Below are 15136 nucleotides of genomic sequence, written 5' to 3' on the forward strand. Positions count from 1 at the left end.
GGAAAAATGAGAACCAGGACCTGTCATGCAAAGGTACAAGATTCCAATGATGAATGTAACTGCACTGTATACCTAAAAAGTACTGATAAACTCAAGGAGAAAAAAAAATGTCTCCAAACTAATTCCTGTATTCTTCTACTCAATCCATTCTTTCAGCCAAAATTGACTTTTTGTTGCTTTTCCCCACTTCTGTCACTGCTTGTCTAGAATCTCTCTCCACCATCTCATTAACTCGTGCCAAGCTTTGCTTTTAACCGTTCCACTTTCTCTTTTACCAAGTAGATTTTTCCCGATCAATCCAACTGAAATCAAGTTTCCCTTTCAAATGCATCTATTGCTTAAATATGTTCCCCTTATTTTTCCTATTAGATTTTAAGATTTAAGATTATAGTACCATTTTATTATTCATTATAGTAGCCAACTTACATTTCCTACATCATATGTAATAAATGGCTGATTTGAAATTAAGATTGAGGGCCAGGAATTTAGCTCAGTGGTGCCGCCACCTGCCTGTCACGCGCAAGGTCCCAAGTTTGATCCCTGATACCAAAAGACAAAGAAAAAATGAAATGAAGATTGAATCTCCACATTCATAAAACAGATATTTTCATGGCATGAGTTTACCCTTCAAAATAGACTAAAACTATGGAAGATCAAGGATTAGGTTTGGAACTCTTTGACCATTGACCATTCTTATAACCATCTTCTTTTAAATTACAAAAATTTTGAAACTCCCAGTATTTTAGCAAAAAGCCATCTGAACTTTGTTTCTTCTGCCTAATTTTAGCTTTGTCAGAACAATATTTCCAATTTCTAGACTTTAGCACATCATTAATAATGCCAAAGCTGTATCTCCAGAATAGCACTACTCCCCTCTGCCCTTCTTGGCAGTGTTATTTGAGCTATGTGAAAATCAGCAAAGTTCTTACTGTTATTTTTTTTAATCTTCTGTGGGAAGAATTGGCACCTAGGGCTATGTCTACATTATTTATACCACTTTGATAGATTAAATCTTAACTGTACCATGGAGCTCTTAAAGACATGTCTGTAAACGTTTAAGGATTACACAGGTGTTCATCCTGACTGCAAACAAAGACTCCTTTTTGTGGTTAGAAAACAAAATTAAAACATTACAGTAACCTGCAACCCATGATTTTTGCTTAAAATGGATCCTTGACTGGACATGTCAGATCGATTTGTAACTCCTGACACATTTTTGGAGTACAACAAAGTAACCTACATCAATAGAAACCGTTCTCTGATGCTGTATTCTAAAATTAATCTCTTTGATAGTGACCTTTCATAAAGGAGCTGTAATCTTAGTATTCTATCAATGTGACAATATTCTAAAGAAATTTTATCCCTAAAGATCCCATATTCTAAAGTACTCTTAAAGCCATTTCATTTTTTCCACCCTGCTACAAACTCTATGATGCAATTTTGATGAGTTACCAAAAGCAAGAGCTTTATTTTTGGAAGGTATTGTTCCTAGGACTCTTGAGGATTTATTTATTTTTTTAATTGGAGAATCTGATTCTATTCTCTGAAATTCAGAACTTGTTAAATTTCCTTTTCAACAGGTGGCAATTTTTTCATAAGTTTTCAATGGAAATAAGTACAGTTCCCTTTGATTCCATGAAGATAATATATCCTTGGCTGTCTGAGGTATATATCAAAGCACATTATTTACATACTCAACATTATGGGATCTCTGAGATGTCACTGAAAATTTTAGAATAAAGAAATTATGAAGAGAAAGTGTGAGAATTGTAATCATGCCCTTAAAAAGATAACTGAATTCCAATTTTTATGCAGTCCATATGTTAGTTTCTAAGCACAAATAGTTATTTGTTGAATCCAACCTCTCATTCTTCTTTGCCCTTCTTTGGATCCCCCTTCTGTTCTTTTTAAATTTTTAGATATATTTTTACTATTGCCATATAAATATATTTTTACTATTGCCCGGAGCACAGAGAATTAAGGTCCCTATTATATACAGGAAATTTGAAACATAGAAACAAAAGACACCCATAAAGTGAAAGAATGTTTTGAAGTATTCGTCATTGGTTTTTTTAAGGTGATACTGGGCCTACTTCATATTTCTTTATTTAACAAGAGTCACACTTAAGCTTTATAGATCATGCAATAAAAGCTGTCTAAGACAAGCATTATTTCCCTCATATCACTGGCAATCACAAGATCAACCATTCTAATAGTCAAGAGAATAATCAGTTTAACTAGAGATCTCCTAATTCCCACTGTGACTCTAATACTCTTTATGGGATATCGTGCATTTTTTCTCAGATCAAGAGACTTCAAAAACACAGTCTGTTAATTTTTATCTATTATACTTTTTATATATTAGTTTAGAAAGTAAACTGCTGAAAGTTGTAGCTATGTTACCAGAAGCATTTACTAGTAACATGTGGCTGTTTATATTAAAATATTAAGTTTTAGAAGAAAATTAAAAATTTGACTCTGGAGTTGCATTAGCCACATATTAAATGTTTCAGAGGCCACAAATGCCTAACAGCTAACAGGCAGCTCAGACTTAGAAAGTATTTATTACAAAAAATGGAAATTAAAGCTGAAATTTAAACAGTGTACCTCCAAACTTCGGTTTGTCTAAGAATAGATCACATTGGTTGTTAAAACAAATGAAAATTTAGCCTCATGTGTTACATGATGTGCCTGTGGACACAGCTAAATAAGAAAAAATGAAGTCTCAAGTGAAAGTAGCTGAAAGGAATATGAATAGAATCCAGAAAAAGAACAAATTAAATATAGGGAGAAATAAAATTATAAATAAAAAATTAACAGATATAAAATAATTTTACAATATAAAAAAATAACAATTGCTCTGAATATATTAATAAATATTAACAAACTCGAAAAAGTCATAAAGAGGTTATAACAAAAATTAACATTATCTGGTCTGAGAGTGAACTTCAGTAGAGATCCCATAAACAGGTCTAAAATGTTATGATCAAATTTATACAAAAAAAATGAATAATTTCAGCGACTTGTAAAATTTATTTCCTCTGTTTTGTACTGTCTTAGTGAGGACTGAATCCTGGACCTTCACACCAAGCCACCGCCTCAGCCCGTTTTTTTATTCTTTATTACTGCAGATATCTGTACAAATATGATGTTAGAAGACATTAACGTGGGATCAGTAGTGAAAGGATAACCTCAAAAGTTCAAAACACCAGCTTTACAGTAGAGAGTTGTCAAATGAGAGCCACATAAGTGCAATTTGTTAAGGTAAACCCCATAACTTCTGTGGTTTATCACCAAAAACATATGACCTGAACTTATTCATTAGGAAATATCAAATGATTTGTAAGAGAGGTCGGACTGTATTGTAAAAATATCAGCTTCAAAATAAAAATGGGTGATATAACAACAAAATATTAAAAAGATAGTATAGTAAGTTCAATGCATAAAAATGGATTGGACATTTAACTGGGGGGGTGAAAGTGACATTTTCAAGAGAATTTACAATGGAAACATGGATTGCAGATTAGATGATTTATCTTTAATTAGAATATTAGCATTTTCTGATTTTGATAATAATACAATAATAGGAGAGAAAGATACTTTTTCTAAGAAATATACACTGAAACATATAGGAGAAAGAACTATATTTCCAATAAATATTTGCACATGCATACACATGTTCTGTGTGTGTGTGTATATATATATATATATATATAAGGGAGGGAGAGAGAGAGAATGCTAAAAGCAAATGTAGGAAAATATATACAGTTTCTAAGTCTAGATAATGGGTATAACATTATTCTTCTCTCGACTATCCTATAAATTTGAAGTTACATAAAATTCCAAGTTACAAAAGCTAGACTGAAAAGTATAAGATTTTATTAACCATTTACAGATTTCTGTGCCTGAGGGAAGGCTCTCTCAGAGAGGTCTTAAAAGCCTAGAAAATTGATCATTCAGGGCTCCAATTCTGGTCACATGCAAGGAAGTCAACTCATGTTAACAAAACTAAGAAAATGACAGATCAAGTAGAATGCTAGCTTTATTAATTTAACAACAAAAATGATAGTACTAAGTACAATGTAAGAGTTGTGTGCACGTAAATGTTACATTTTTCATCTCAGCAGAAGTCAGTAAATAACCACTTAATTATCTAAGGACTGCTTTGTGAGCATGGATTTAGAGCATGCTGAGTTGTTTAATGTAGCAGATGCTTAATGTTTTAGGTACTGAACATCTAATATTTCTTTCCACAAATATTCTTACCAAGGATGCATTTTTAAATCCTTTTTCCCTTATAGTCAACTATATAAATTATGCTGGATTTTAAAAATTAATAGTATCAGGAGAGAACTGTTGCTTCCAGTCTTTTTAGTGTATATTTTCTATACTTATGTCGAGCTTGAAAAATCAGAATTTATTTCCATGATTTCTAAGAAATCCCTTTTATTGCTTAACACATGCAGAAAAAACAAAGTCGAATGTGAAAGCCGGAAATGATAACTTTTTGGCAAGGTATTTTTACTGAGTACAAAATACTGCTTAACTTTTCTTTCTTTCACACTTAAAAAAATTGTCTTTTTGCCAGTCTATTTCTCTTGATTGGTGAGTTGAGGCCATTGACATTGCTGGTTATAACTGATATGTACTGACTTATTATTGACATGTTATTGGCCTTTGTTGACTCTTTTTACTTTTTCCACCTTCTCCTTTTAATTTCTTGCCTTGCCTATTTGCTTTGCTCTGTTGGGCCTCATGGTGTTGTTGCCTTGTCTTTTTCTAGGATCTTGTTTAGAATGGAATAAGAAGCAAAATCCAACAATATGTTGTATACAAGAAACACACCTAGTGCAAAAAGAAGCCCATAGACTGAAAGTGAAAAGATAGAAAACAATTCTCCATGTGACAGGAGCCCAGAAAAAAAAAATAGGGGCAGCAATCTTATTTGCAGACAAAGTAAATTTCAAACCAAAACTGATTCTAGTATTACTGATCTGGGACGGTACTGTATCATACCTCTATAAATGTAAAATACTTTATACCTACTTTATGATACATAGTAGGGACCATGCTTTATCAGAGCTACACTTAATGATAATACTCTAGAATGTTCTCTTTCCAGATGATTAAGATGCTAATAAAAAAAATGTTGCCAAGTACCACAACAGCAACATAACTTTGCTGTTTTCTGGATATTATTCTTTTCTTTGTTTCTTTTTTATAAATGTAAAATACTTTATACCTACTTTATGATACATAGTAGGGACCATGCTTTATCAGAGCTACACTTAATGATAATACTCTAGAATGTTCTCTTTCCAGATGATTAAGATGCTAATAAAAAAAATGTTGCCAAGTACCACAACAGCAACATAACTTTGCTGTTTTCTGGATATTATTCTTTTCTTTGTTTCTTTTTGTTTCATCTCCAGAATTAAGGATTATTTTAATGTTACATCATTGCCTTTTCTCTTTTACTTTCTTTTTTAGTTTTATTTTAGGATTCCCTATTTTTAATGTTCATACAGAGATTTCTTTAACTGAAATACTGAATAGTTTCTTTGGTGTGAAAAACTATAAAAGTACACAGGATCCTAATGAGATAATTAATAATGTGAAATAGGAAGTAAAGGGCTAAAGGTGTAGGGAAAATGGGAAGGGTGGGGGAAAGGTAATAAGGGAGAGGAAAAAAATATGAGAAACTGAAAAAATGGAAATAAAGTGTTTGTAAATGGGGAGGGGAGGAGGGGGTGAAGGGAGGACAGGGACAAGGGGAAAAAATGAGAACGAAGACCTGTCATGTAAACTTACAAGATCGCAGTGATGAATGTAACTGTACTGTATACCTAAAATGTACCAATAAACTCAATAAAAAGAAAAAAATGAAAATTGTCTTTTTGTGTTTTTCAATGATATAAAATATTTTGACTTTTAAGTATTTAAATTTCAATTGTTTGTGGCTCACAGAATGAAAGCACGAGTTTTAAAACTAGACTTTGTGATCTCTGACATTTACCTTGTATTTTAATAGTTTTGTTTTTTTGTTGTTGTTGTTTGTTTGTTTTTGTAGAGTAGCCAGGATTTTCTTTATAGGTGATTATTTTCCAGAATAGAGGCAATTCATTTCTTCCTTTCCAATCTCTAAACTCATTCTCTCACCTTTCTTTCCTCTTGCTTTCTGTTTCCTTCTTATTTAATTGAAGGATTGATAAATTTGTTCTTAAAAGATGGGAAATATTTTAAGCAAACTAGTTACATATTTTGTTAGAGATCTGTTCCTCTACTGCTATAATATAAGAACGATTATAAACAATACTTAAGTGTTAATCAATAATTTAACATTTATTTCTGATACAATTCTGGTTACAAAAATGGGTGGCTGGACTATAAACTGGATTGTGCTGACCCCTAACCCAAGAATTTCTGTTTTACTCTGTTTTGTTATTCTTCTCTCCTTTATGCTACTATGATGGTAAATTACATCAATAAGTCTTCAGTGGTTGGCCCAACTTTTCATTACTGGAATAAATCCCAGTTCATTACAATGTATTATCATTTTGATCACTTAGTATTTATTTTTGCATTTAATCTAAATTCATAAGGATACAAAATTCTAACTTTTTTTTTTTTTTTTTGTACCAGGGATTGAAATCGGGACCCTATGTTTGTGAAGCAGGTAGCAGAAACACTGAGCTAAATCCCCAGCCCTAACTTTCTTTTCTTATAATGTCTTTGCTTAGTTTTTGTATCTGCTTGATAAAGCCTTCATAAAATGAGCTTTAATTTCCTATCCACCTCCATTTTTGGAAAAATTAACAACTTGAAATAGTATTATCTCTCCTTTAAACCTTTGATACAATTCATAGGTGATTTCATCTAAGACTGAAATTTTTTTGGATGGGAGGTATTTTAAATTAGAAATCTAATTTCATTACTGAAAATAAATCTATTCATTTTTAAGTTTTTCTTGAATCAGTTTTGCCCTTTTGGGCTACTTTTTGATATTTTTAAAATTTAAGTTAAATATTAAAAATTTAGTCTACCTATTACATCTTGCTTATTCTTACAAAACTTAACAAATTTATTTTGATTTTTAATTGCTACTTTTACTATTTTTTGCCCTTTTTATGTTTTCCTTCATTGAATTTTGCCTTTTAAGGAGTTTTCTTATATGGTCAGGCTAATTTTCATATTTTTAACTCATGGATCAACCTAATACATCCACGATCGAGTCTGTGTACAGCACCTTTACTCAGTTCTAATTTTCTCCACACTGTTGGTACACTGTAGACCGCCTCAGTTGCCCAACGAGAACCCTCTCTGCTGCCTGATGGACACTCCCAGCTCTGAGGACACCTTAGAAATCGGCACACTTAGAGCTCCTTGATGGCAGTTTTTTCCTCTGGCCTCATGAATTTCCACCCTGCAAGTGCTCAGTTATCATTCAGCAACACACTAAGGACAACGCTATGTGCATTTCAGCAACTCCTCTTCTCCCTGTCTTGTTCCTTGCTACTCTGTCCCCTTTGTCCTAAGAACTCTACCTGCTTTACCACAGTTAATACCCTCAAATTATGACCTCTCTTCCAAACACTCCCTATGCTATAATTCACAAGGTGACTTTCCAAAGCAAGCCAGGGATTTTATAGATTAGCCTCACCTGTTTCTTTCTTTTTCTCTCTCAATCCCTCTCTCATTCATAGTTTTGCCATCCATCCTTTACCTAATATGTGAAGTTATTTGTTTTATATTTAGTCCATTTTTCTCATGATTTTAGGACTGGAAAAATACCAGTAAATCCATCCACTCTGGAAGCAGAAAAACTCCACAAGTTCAATATGTCAAATAATGTTAATTCTAAACAAATCATCATCCTCCCAATTGCAGACAGAGCATACCTCTTGTTTTACCTCAGTGCTATCTAGAAGTAATCAATTATACAGTTAAGTCTTCTCAACATTTAGGACATTTTCCCTCACTAGCATTTACAGCTGATAAACTTCATTTTCCTGGATATTTCCTGGATGTATCTTTCAAATCTACTCATTTCCTTTCCCACTCCAACTTTAAATATACTCATCTTGGACAACTGCCAAGATCTCCTAACCGTTGTTCTTGACTCGCATCTCTCTTTTTTTTTTTTAACACATATCACAAGTAACTTCAAAATTACTATAACTTTAAATATCACTTTCATTGCAGCAAGGCGTATTTAGTCTCATCAATAATCTAGAGTGTCTTTGTGCCCTACTACCTCAAATATCACCTGATACTCCATAAAATATGAAGCAGGACTAATAGCCATTGACTCATTCATTTATCTGATGCTTCTGATATACCAGGTACTTGGTTATGTATAAAAGATTAAAAAATAATATAGGATGCAGAGGTGTGGGGGAAAAAATAAGAAACAAGATACATCATGTAAAAGTACAAGATCCCAATGATGAATGTGACTGTACTGTATACCTAAAAATTACCAATAAACATCACAAAAATAATACAGGGGACCCAAATAAAGATTAAAAAGTATGACACTGCTAGGATAAAAAATATTCAGGGTGAATCTAACCACTATACATTGGGCATTCAGTGAAATACCCATAGTTTTAATACTGATGATTAATCTTAAAATATAAGTATCAGTGAAGGAGAAATTTAAGGCTGAGAAAATGTCATGAGAACGGAGACATGGAAGGCATGATATGAATATAAGGTATGATATAAATGGGAGCCACTTTATAAGTCATAAGAAGTTAGAGACAAAGAGTGACAAGCGATCTAGCCAGAAAGCAGGCAAGTGCAAGCTGAAGGTAGCAACTATTTATCACATTTTAGAATTTTTATTTTAAGTTATTGAAGGATTTTCATCAAGAAATAACTTGCTTAGCTTTTTGTTTTATGTAGCCTCACTCTACATATTTTATTAAAAATAAATTTTGGCAGAACAGGAATGGAAACTCTGAGCTGTGCTAGTTGGGATGAAGGCAGTAGGCAGTGACATTCAGCTAATTTTATGTATTTATTTGTAGGGCAAGGTATGAAGGAGTAACTGGAGTATCAAAGTTTACTCTTCTAAATCTGGTGGAAACTAAGGAGATAATTTTGTCATTTAGGTAAAATGGAACATAAAAGGAAGGGCTAGTTCAGGCTAGTGTATCTGTAAATCTGAGGTATTCGTGGGACAGCCAGTTGAAAGTGTAATACATGTCCTTAGATGTACATGTTGAATAGACTAACCTTTCTATACCTTATTTACTACTTGTGCTATGAGAGGCAGTAACCAAGCAACAATGTATGGAGAAGAAGAAAAGTATCAGCCTTAGAGCTCAGACGTGAGCACAGATACACAGGGGTTTCAATTGAAATACAAACTGCTCGGCTCAAAGCATCATTCTCCTGAAAGGATATAAAAGACATATTTAATTAAGAAGACTCTCTCTATGCTGGCTTTATTCCATGATGTGGTAGGTAGCTGATCTACAGAAGACCTTGCAAATTCAGGGAGCAAGGTGTACACTTTAACAAATCAATTTCCAAGGAGCACGCTGTGTGCCTTCTAAAAACTCCAAAATGAAACTGTTAGTGGTCTCTTTAGAATCCCTTCTTGCTTAGATGAAGTGATGAACACTGTAGATTCCTTCCCCGAGAGGAGGTTGTGACTTGAGGTATATGAACAACTTTCCCAAAGTATTTTCTTAATCTGCCTTCTACAACTATTTTTTAAAGTTCCTTCAGCATGGATGAAATCTTTAAGATTTATCTAATTTGTTCCTGTCTTCTTTAGATCTATTTTTGTATCTCCTTTGTTCTGTGATTATGTTTTTGTTTTGTGCCTCTGTCACAATTTCCCCTACATCGGAGTACATACATGTATCCTCACAAGATCATTAGATTAATTTTTTTAAAATCTTTGCATTCCTAGTTTTTGCCATAAAGATTAAGAAAACAGTAATGTTGTGATGATCTGTAAGGATATTCTAGAATGTGATGTCATTTGCCCTGTTTGGTGAACTCAAAGTCACTGTTAAAGTATATTTAATTACTCAGAGACAATGTCTCTAAAATTTCCAGAAAAAATAAATTGTGCTAACAGTGATCTCTTTTAATTCAGTAATTTGAAGCTGACCTCCACCAATAATAACCTTCTTTTGCAGAAACTTATAGGATGAACATTGTAAAAAGAGATGTGGACTCAGATTTTAAAATGGAGACTATTATATACTAAAACAAGTGCAATTCATTGATCTTCAAGGCATAATTCCAAAACTCACTTTTGAGTACAAGCTTTCTACTAAAGGAGGGTATTTTAATAGATTCTTAAAAAGTAAATCAATTTTTAAAACTAAAACTGTATATCTGAAATTTTATGTCTTTAAGTGAACATTGCAATATTGGCCTATGGCCTCAGAAATGACGGGTATTATTGATGAATAAGTGAACAAGCGTTAGTCCTGAATTCAATTTCCTTCAAATTTCTTTAGTACCATGCACAAGAATGCAACCTACTTTCAAAACTAAAATCTGAAATACTGTTATTTCTTATTCAGGAGACCAGCATAGTTCATTTTTCATTCTGATGGATATCTCATTTATTAGGCACAGAATTCACTGTGCTCTAGTGCCAAGAATTACTAAGCAACAGAACATATGTAGGCGGATGTGATGTTTGCATATTCACACAATATGACATTTACACCAAGATCAGAAGTATATTATTGCTGAAAGGGAGGAACAGTAATAGAACAAGAGGTAGTAATATTCTTTTATTTTATAAGGTACCATTCACAAAAGTATCTCCATGACCTTAACAAATAACCCCCCCGTTACCAAAAACAAGTCAATCCAGAGTGACATTCACACCTCCCCACATTTAGTTCTTCCAAAATGCCAGGAAGGAAAACATACTGCTTGAAGCATTTTTATGCCTTCTATAGCATAACACCTAGTATGGCGTGAACACAGGAATTGCCTATCAGCCTGAGTTGAATACTAACTCTTTTTCAGCATCAAATTAGGAAATATTCTGGAGTGCTCTACGGAAGACATTTCCCTGGGGACCCTGAAACTTGGCAACATTTTCTGATAGGCATTTACTTCTGTTTACTATATCTACATTAATAGAGAGATTAAATTTGAGTACAAGGTTGAACAAGTGAAGATGATAATTACCTCATCAGGAAAGTGAAAAGAAAAACGTTCTCAATGCTGAACAATGCATGAGCCAGGCCTGGTCAAATTCACCTAACGTTTACAGAAGTGACTTCAACATAACACATTTTTGCAGCAAACCTAGGGCAGGCCCATCTCAGTTAGTTATCAATTTATAAGACAATTCAAAGATAGAATGAATAAAGAAATGTTTTCAGAGGAAAATCTCCTCCAAACTCCTCCCAGAGCAAGCAGCCATTCTGTAGGTATATGCTTTCGTGAACAGCATTTTCTTTAGGGGGAAATTTCTAGTTGAGCAATGGGTAAACATACCTTCAAAACATAATTCTTGCTTAAATATCCTCAATTAATACTTTTTATGATTTTATGGGGACCTTTAGATTTCTAGATAGGCGTAATTCCTCTGTCAGTATTCTTTCATAATACAGGTATTCAATAACTTTGTTTTAACAGAACAAAATACTTTCAAAACACTAGACTCTTCTCTCCAGGGAATAGATTCTACAAGGGCTTTCACGATTTTCTTAAAGATTTAAATATGCCAGCTACATCTTTTACATCTTTCCTCCTTATCACTTTCAGAGTAACCACCAATTTACTATTTGAGAAGAGCTTGGAAAATAATCCCTGGTCCTATGAAGGAATACCTAAGGATCACCATATTATCTAAGGCATGGTTTCAGGTCCTACACTGGGGTTTACAAAAAGAGCAAAAAATGAATGGTCAAAAACTGCCAGTTATTTTTCAGAAGAGATAATACTGAAATCACAATATTCTACTGACTCCACTCCTGCATATATTTCCCCAAGTATAGCAAGAATGTGATTGATATCACTGCACAGAAAGCTGAACAGTCATTAAAATTTGCTAGAACACAGCTCTGAGTCCTCTTCCCATGTGCTCTTTGCCACCTGAAGCAATTTCAACAATCCAGAGTTGCAGAACTTTCAAAGGATATTTCATCTCTCCTAAATTTGGATGAGTCTAAGAGCTATTCATTAAAAAGATTATATATGGTTCTGCCGCCTACCTTGCAAGCGCAAGGTCCTGAGTTCGATCCCCGATACCAAAAAAAAAAAAAAAAAAAAAAAAAAAAAAAAAAAAAAAAAAAAAAAAAAAAAAAAAAAAAAAAAAAAAAAAAAAAAAAAAAAAAAAAGATATACAGTATAAATTTGATCTTCAGATTTTAAAATAGTGAGATAAGAATTTTCAAATAGAAACCCTTGTTGCTGGGAGTCTCAAGCAATCATCCTATGAACAACATATATTTTGTGCTATTAACATATTTTGCACTATAAACATATTTTGAACCATTCTCAGAAAGAATAACATTTAAATTTGACTCAATCTCTATTGATATTTTATCATCATCATCATCATCATCATCATCGTAAATGGCCTCTGAATAAAGAGCTCCACAAAAATGAAGAGAGCGGTGAGAGGGAAAGGAAGCAACAGAGCTCACTGGCAGCCAAGTCATCTAGATTGATCCTTAATGGATTTTGTCTCCTGATTAGCAATGGGTACAAAGAGGAGGTCCAGGTGTCTTCAATTCAAACAAACTTCTATTGCCATTTTGCTGAACTCTACATTTTGGAGAAATATAAATAAAGATTTATAAACAAACCATAAGATGATATTATCAGTTAAATTACAGTCATACTCATGTGATTTTAGATTGCTTTCTAGTATAACTGCCTATTTCTTGGGCCCCCTAGAATGGCCTCTCTATTGCTCAGGTGGCCTATTTGGGGAAGAGCATCATGACATTTTTCTTGCTCTACCAGCAAACCTGATCTTTCCAAATCCCATTAATAAAGGTCTTCTTTCTTTACAATAATGGTCTCTAAAGTCTCAAGACCAGAAAAACTAGTGCACCTGGAACTTGTTAGAAATGCAAATTATTGAGCCTCTAACAGACCTTCTGAATCAGAAACTGGAACTGAAGGACTGTTTAAACTAGCATCCCCTTGTGATTCCAATACGCTCTGATGTTTGAGAAGCACTACTAAAGATGAGCTGCTAGATGAAAAAAAGTGTATTAATGTAAGTCCAGATATCAGCTCTCACAAATGATATTTGCATTTGAATAGATATCTTCCACAGTAAAACAGACACAGTAAAAATTAGTCTGAAAGAGCTCAGAAACCACTGATGCTAGAAATAAACTGTTTTGAGTCAGTGAAGCTATCTCAGTCTTTTGTAGCTGCTATAACAAAAATATCACAGACTGGGCAGCTTATGCACAACATAAGATTTATTTTCCACAGATCCAGAGGCTTGGAAGGCCAAGATCAGTTGGCTGGCAATTTCTGTACTAGAATCTGATTCATAAAAAGCTTTGTTCACTCACCAAAGCAGCAGCTACCAAATTCTACTGAGGTTTCTCTTGTAAGGGAATCAGTCTTATTTATGAGGGCTCCACCCTCATGACTGAATCATGCCCTAAGTCTCACCTCCTAATGCCATGACACTGGGAGTTAGAATTTCATAATATTGATTTCTACAGTATACATCCAGTCCACACCAAAAGCCTTTTCAAATTGTAGCCTTTTAAGCAATGTCAACTTACTTTGCTTTGCGCTTGCAAGCAAGGACTAAAGAAACAGGTGTTGACCCTTTACACTTAAATCACTTGAGGTGTTTTGTTTTTACCTTAAACTAATTGAATTTGTGAGGATGAAGTTTCCGCAGGTGATTCTGATGTATAATTAGGGTTGAGGACCACTAGCCTTCCTCAGTGTGTAAAAAGACTGCCTCAGACACACCTGGAAGGAGTTTACAACATAGGTTGCCCGACTGGATCCCAGAATTTCTCGGTCATTGGGGCGTAGAGAATTCAAGTTTCTAAAATTACAGTTGCTTTTGGTTTGGGAACGCAGTCTAACCATTCTTATAGTGATCTCTGGTATCAATACTACTCACTTGAAGAAAACCCTACTGCAAGCTTATGGCTGCCAGTGAGACTATTGCCACAGATTTAAAATGCAGCTGGGATATTTAAATTTACTCCTCTGTTAGTGTCTTCATTCAATGCTGTAACAAATATTGTTACAAGAGCCTTCCTACTTCTATCTTAAAAAAAAAATCTTTAGCCACACTTTCTATGAAAGTAGGAAACACTGACATCCAAAGAAAATCCAATTTAATATTATGACACTTCATTTTCTCCAAGGTGACTTATCTAACACTATCATTTTTAAAAGCAAAGTGGTTCCTACAAAGCAAAATAGATAATGCCAAGCACAAAATCCATGTAGTCAAGAGCATAGGCTTTACTGAGAGGGAAGAATTGAGTCAAATTACTCCTAATTTATAACCAGTAATAGCTAGGTTGATAAATGACTTCTCTGTTTTTAGGAGGTTAAAACAGAAAATTGCAGGGTTATTAATTTACTAAAAGTCTAACAATTAGCAAACAGAAAAACAAGAATTTTAAAGGTGAAAAACTTCGCTATACTTATTTTTTAATAACTCAAAAGAAGCTTACCTGTTGTCGTCCACGAGTCCACTCATGAAACGAGGTTCACTCAGGATGACAAAGCGCAGAAACTACCAGGCCGACCCTAGGGACGGTTCTGGAACGCTTCCATTTTATTCCGGAAAAAGCACAGGCTTATATAGGAAACCATGGGGGCGGAGCATGGGAGGAACGTTTAACATTTGGTGCTATCTTATTGGCCAGACCTGGCAGAGTGATTTTTCTTGGGCGAGGCGAAAGAGTCACGGACTAAGGGCGGAGATATAGCCTGTTGGAACCAGCCTCTACGCCCTTAGGTGAGTTAGCTCAGTTTTAGCAAGGCCTCCGAGTTAGCTCAAGAGACGGGAGTGCAGAGCACCTGGCCCAGCCAGGTTTGAACTTCTCCCCCACCCACAGTTTTGCTAATAAGAACAGGTACATCAAAGTAAAATTAAATATCTGGTGGGAAACACATTATGATAGGACCTGCTAAGGGGTAGAAC

This window comes from Fukomys damarensis, unplaced genomic scaffold (assembly GCF_012274545.1).
Source record: "Fukomys damarensis isolate Sample0158 unplaced genomic scaffold, DMR_v1.0_HiC HiC_scaffold_29, whole genome shotgun sequence".
Lineage (NCBI taxonomy): Eukaryota > Metazoa > Chordata > Mammalia > Rodentia > Bathyergidae > Fukomys > Fukomys damarensis.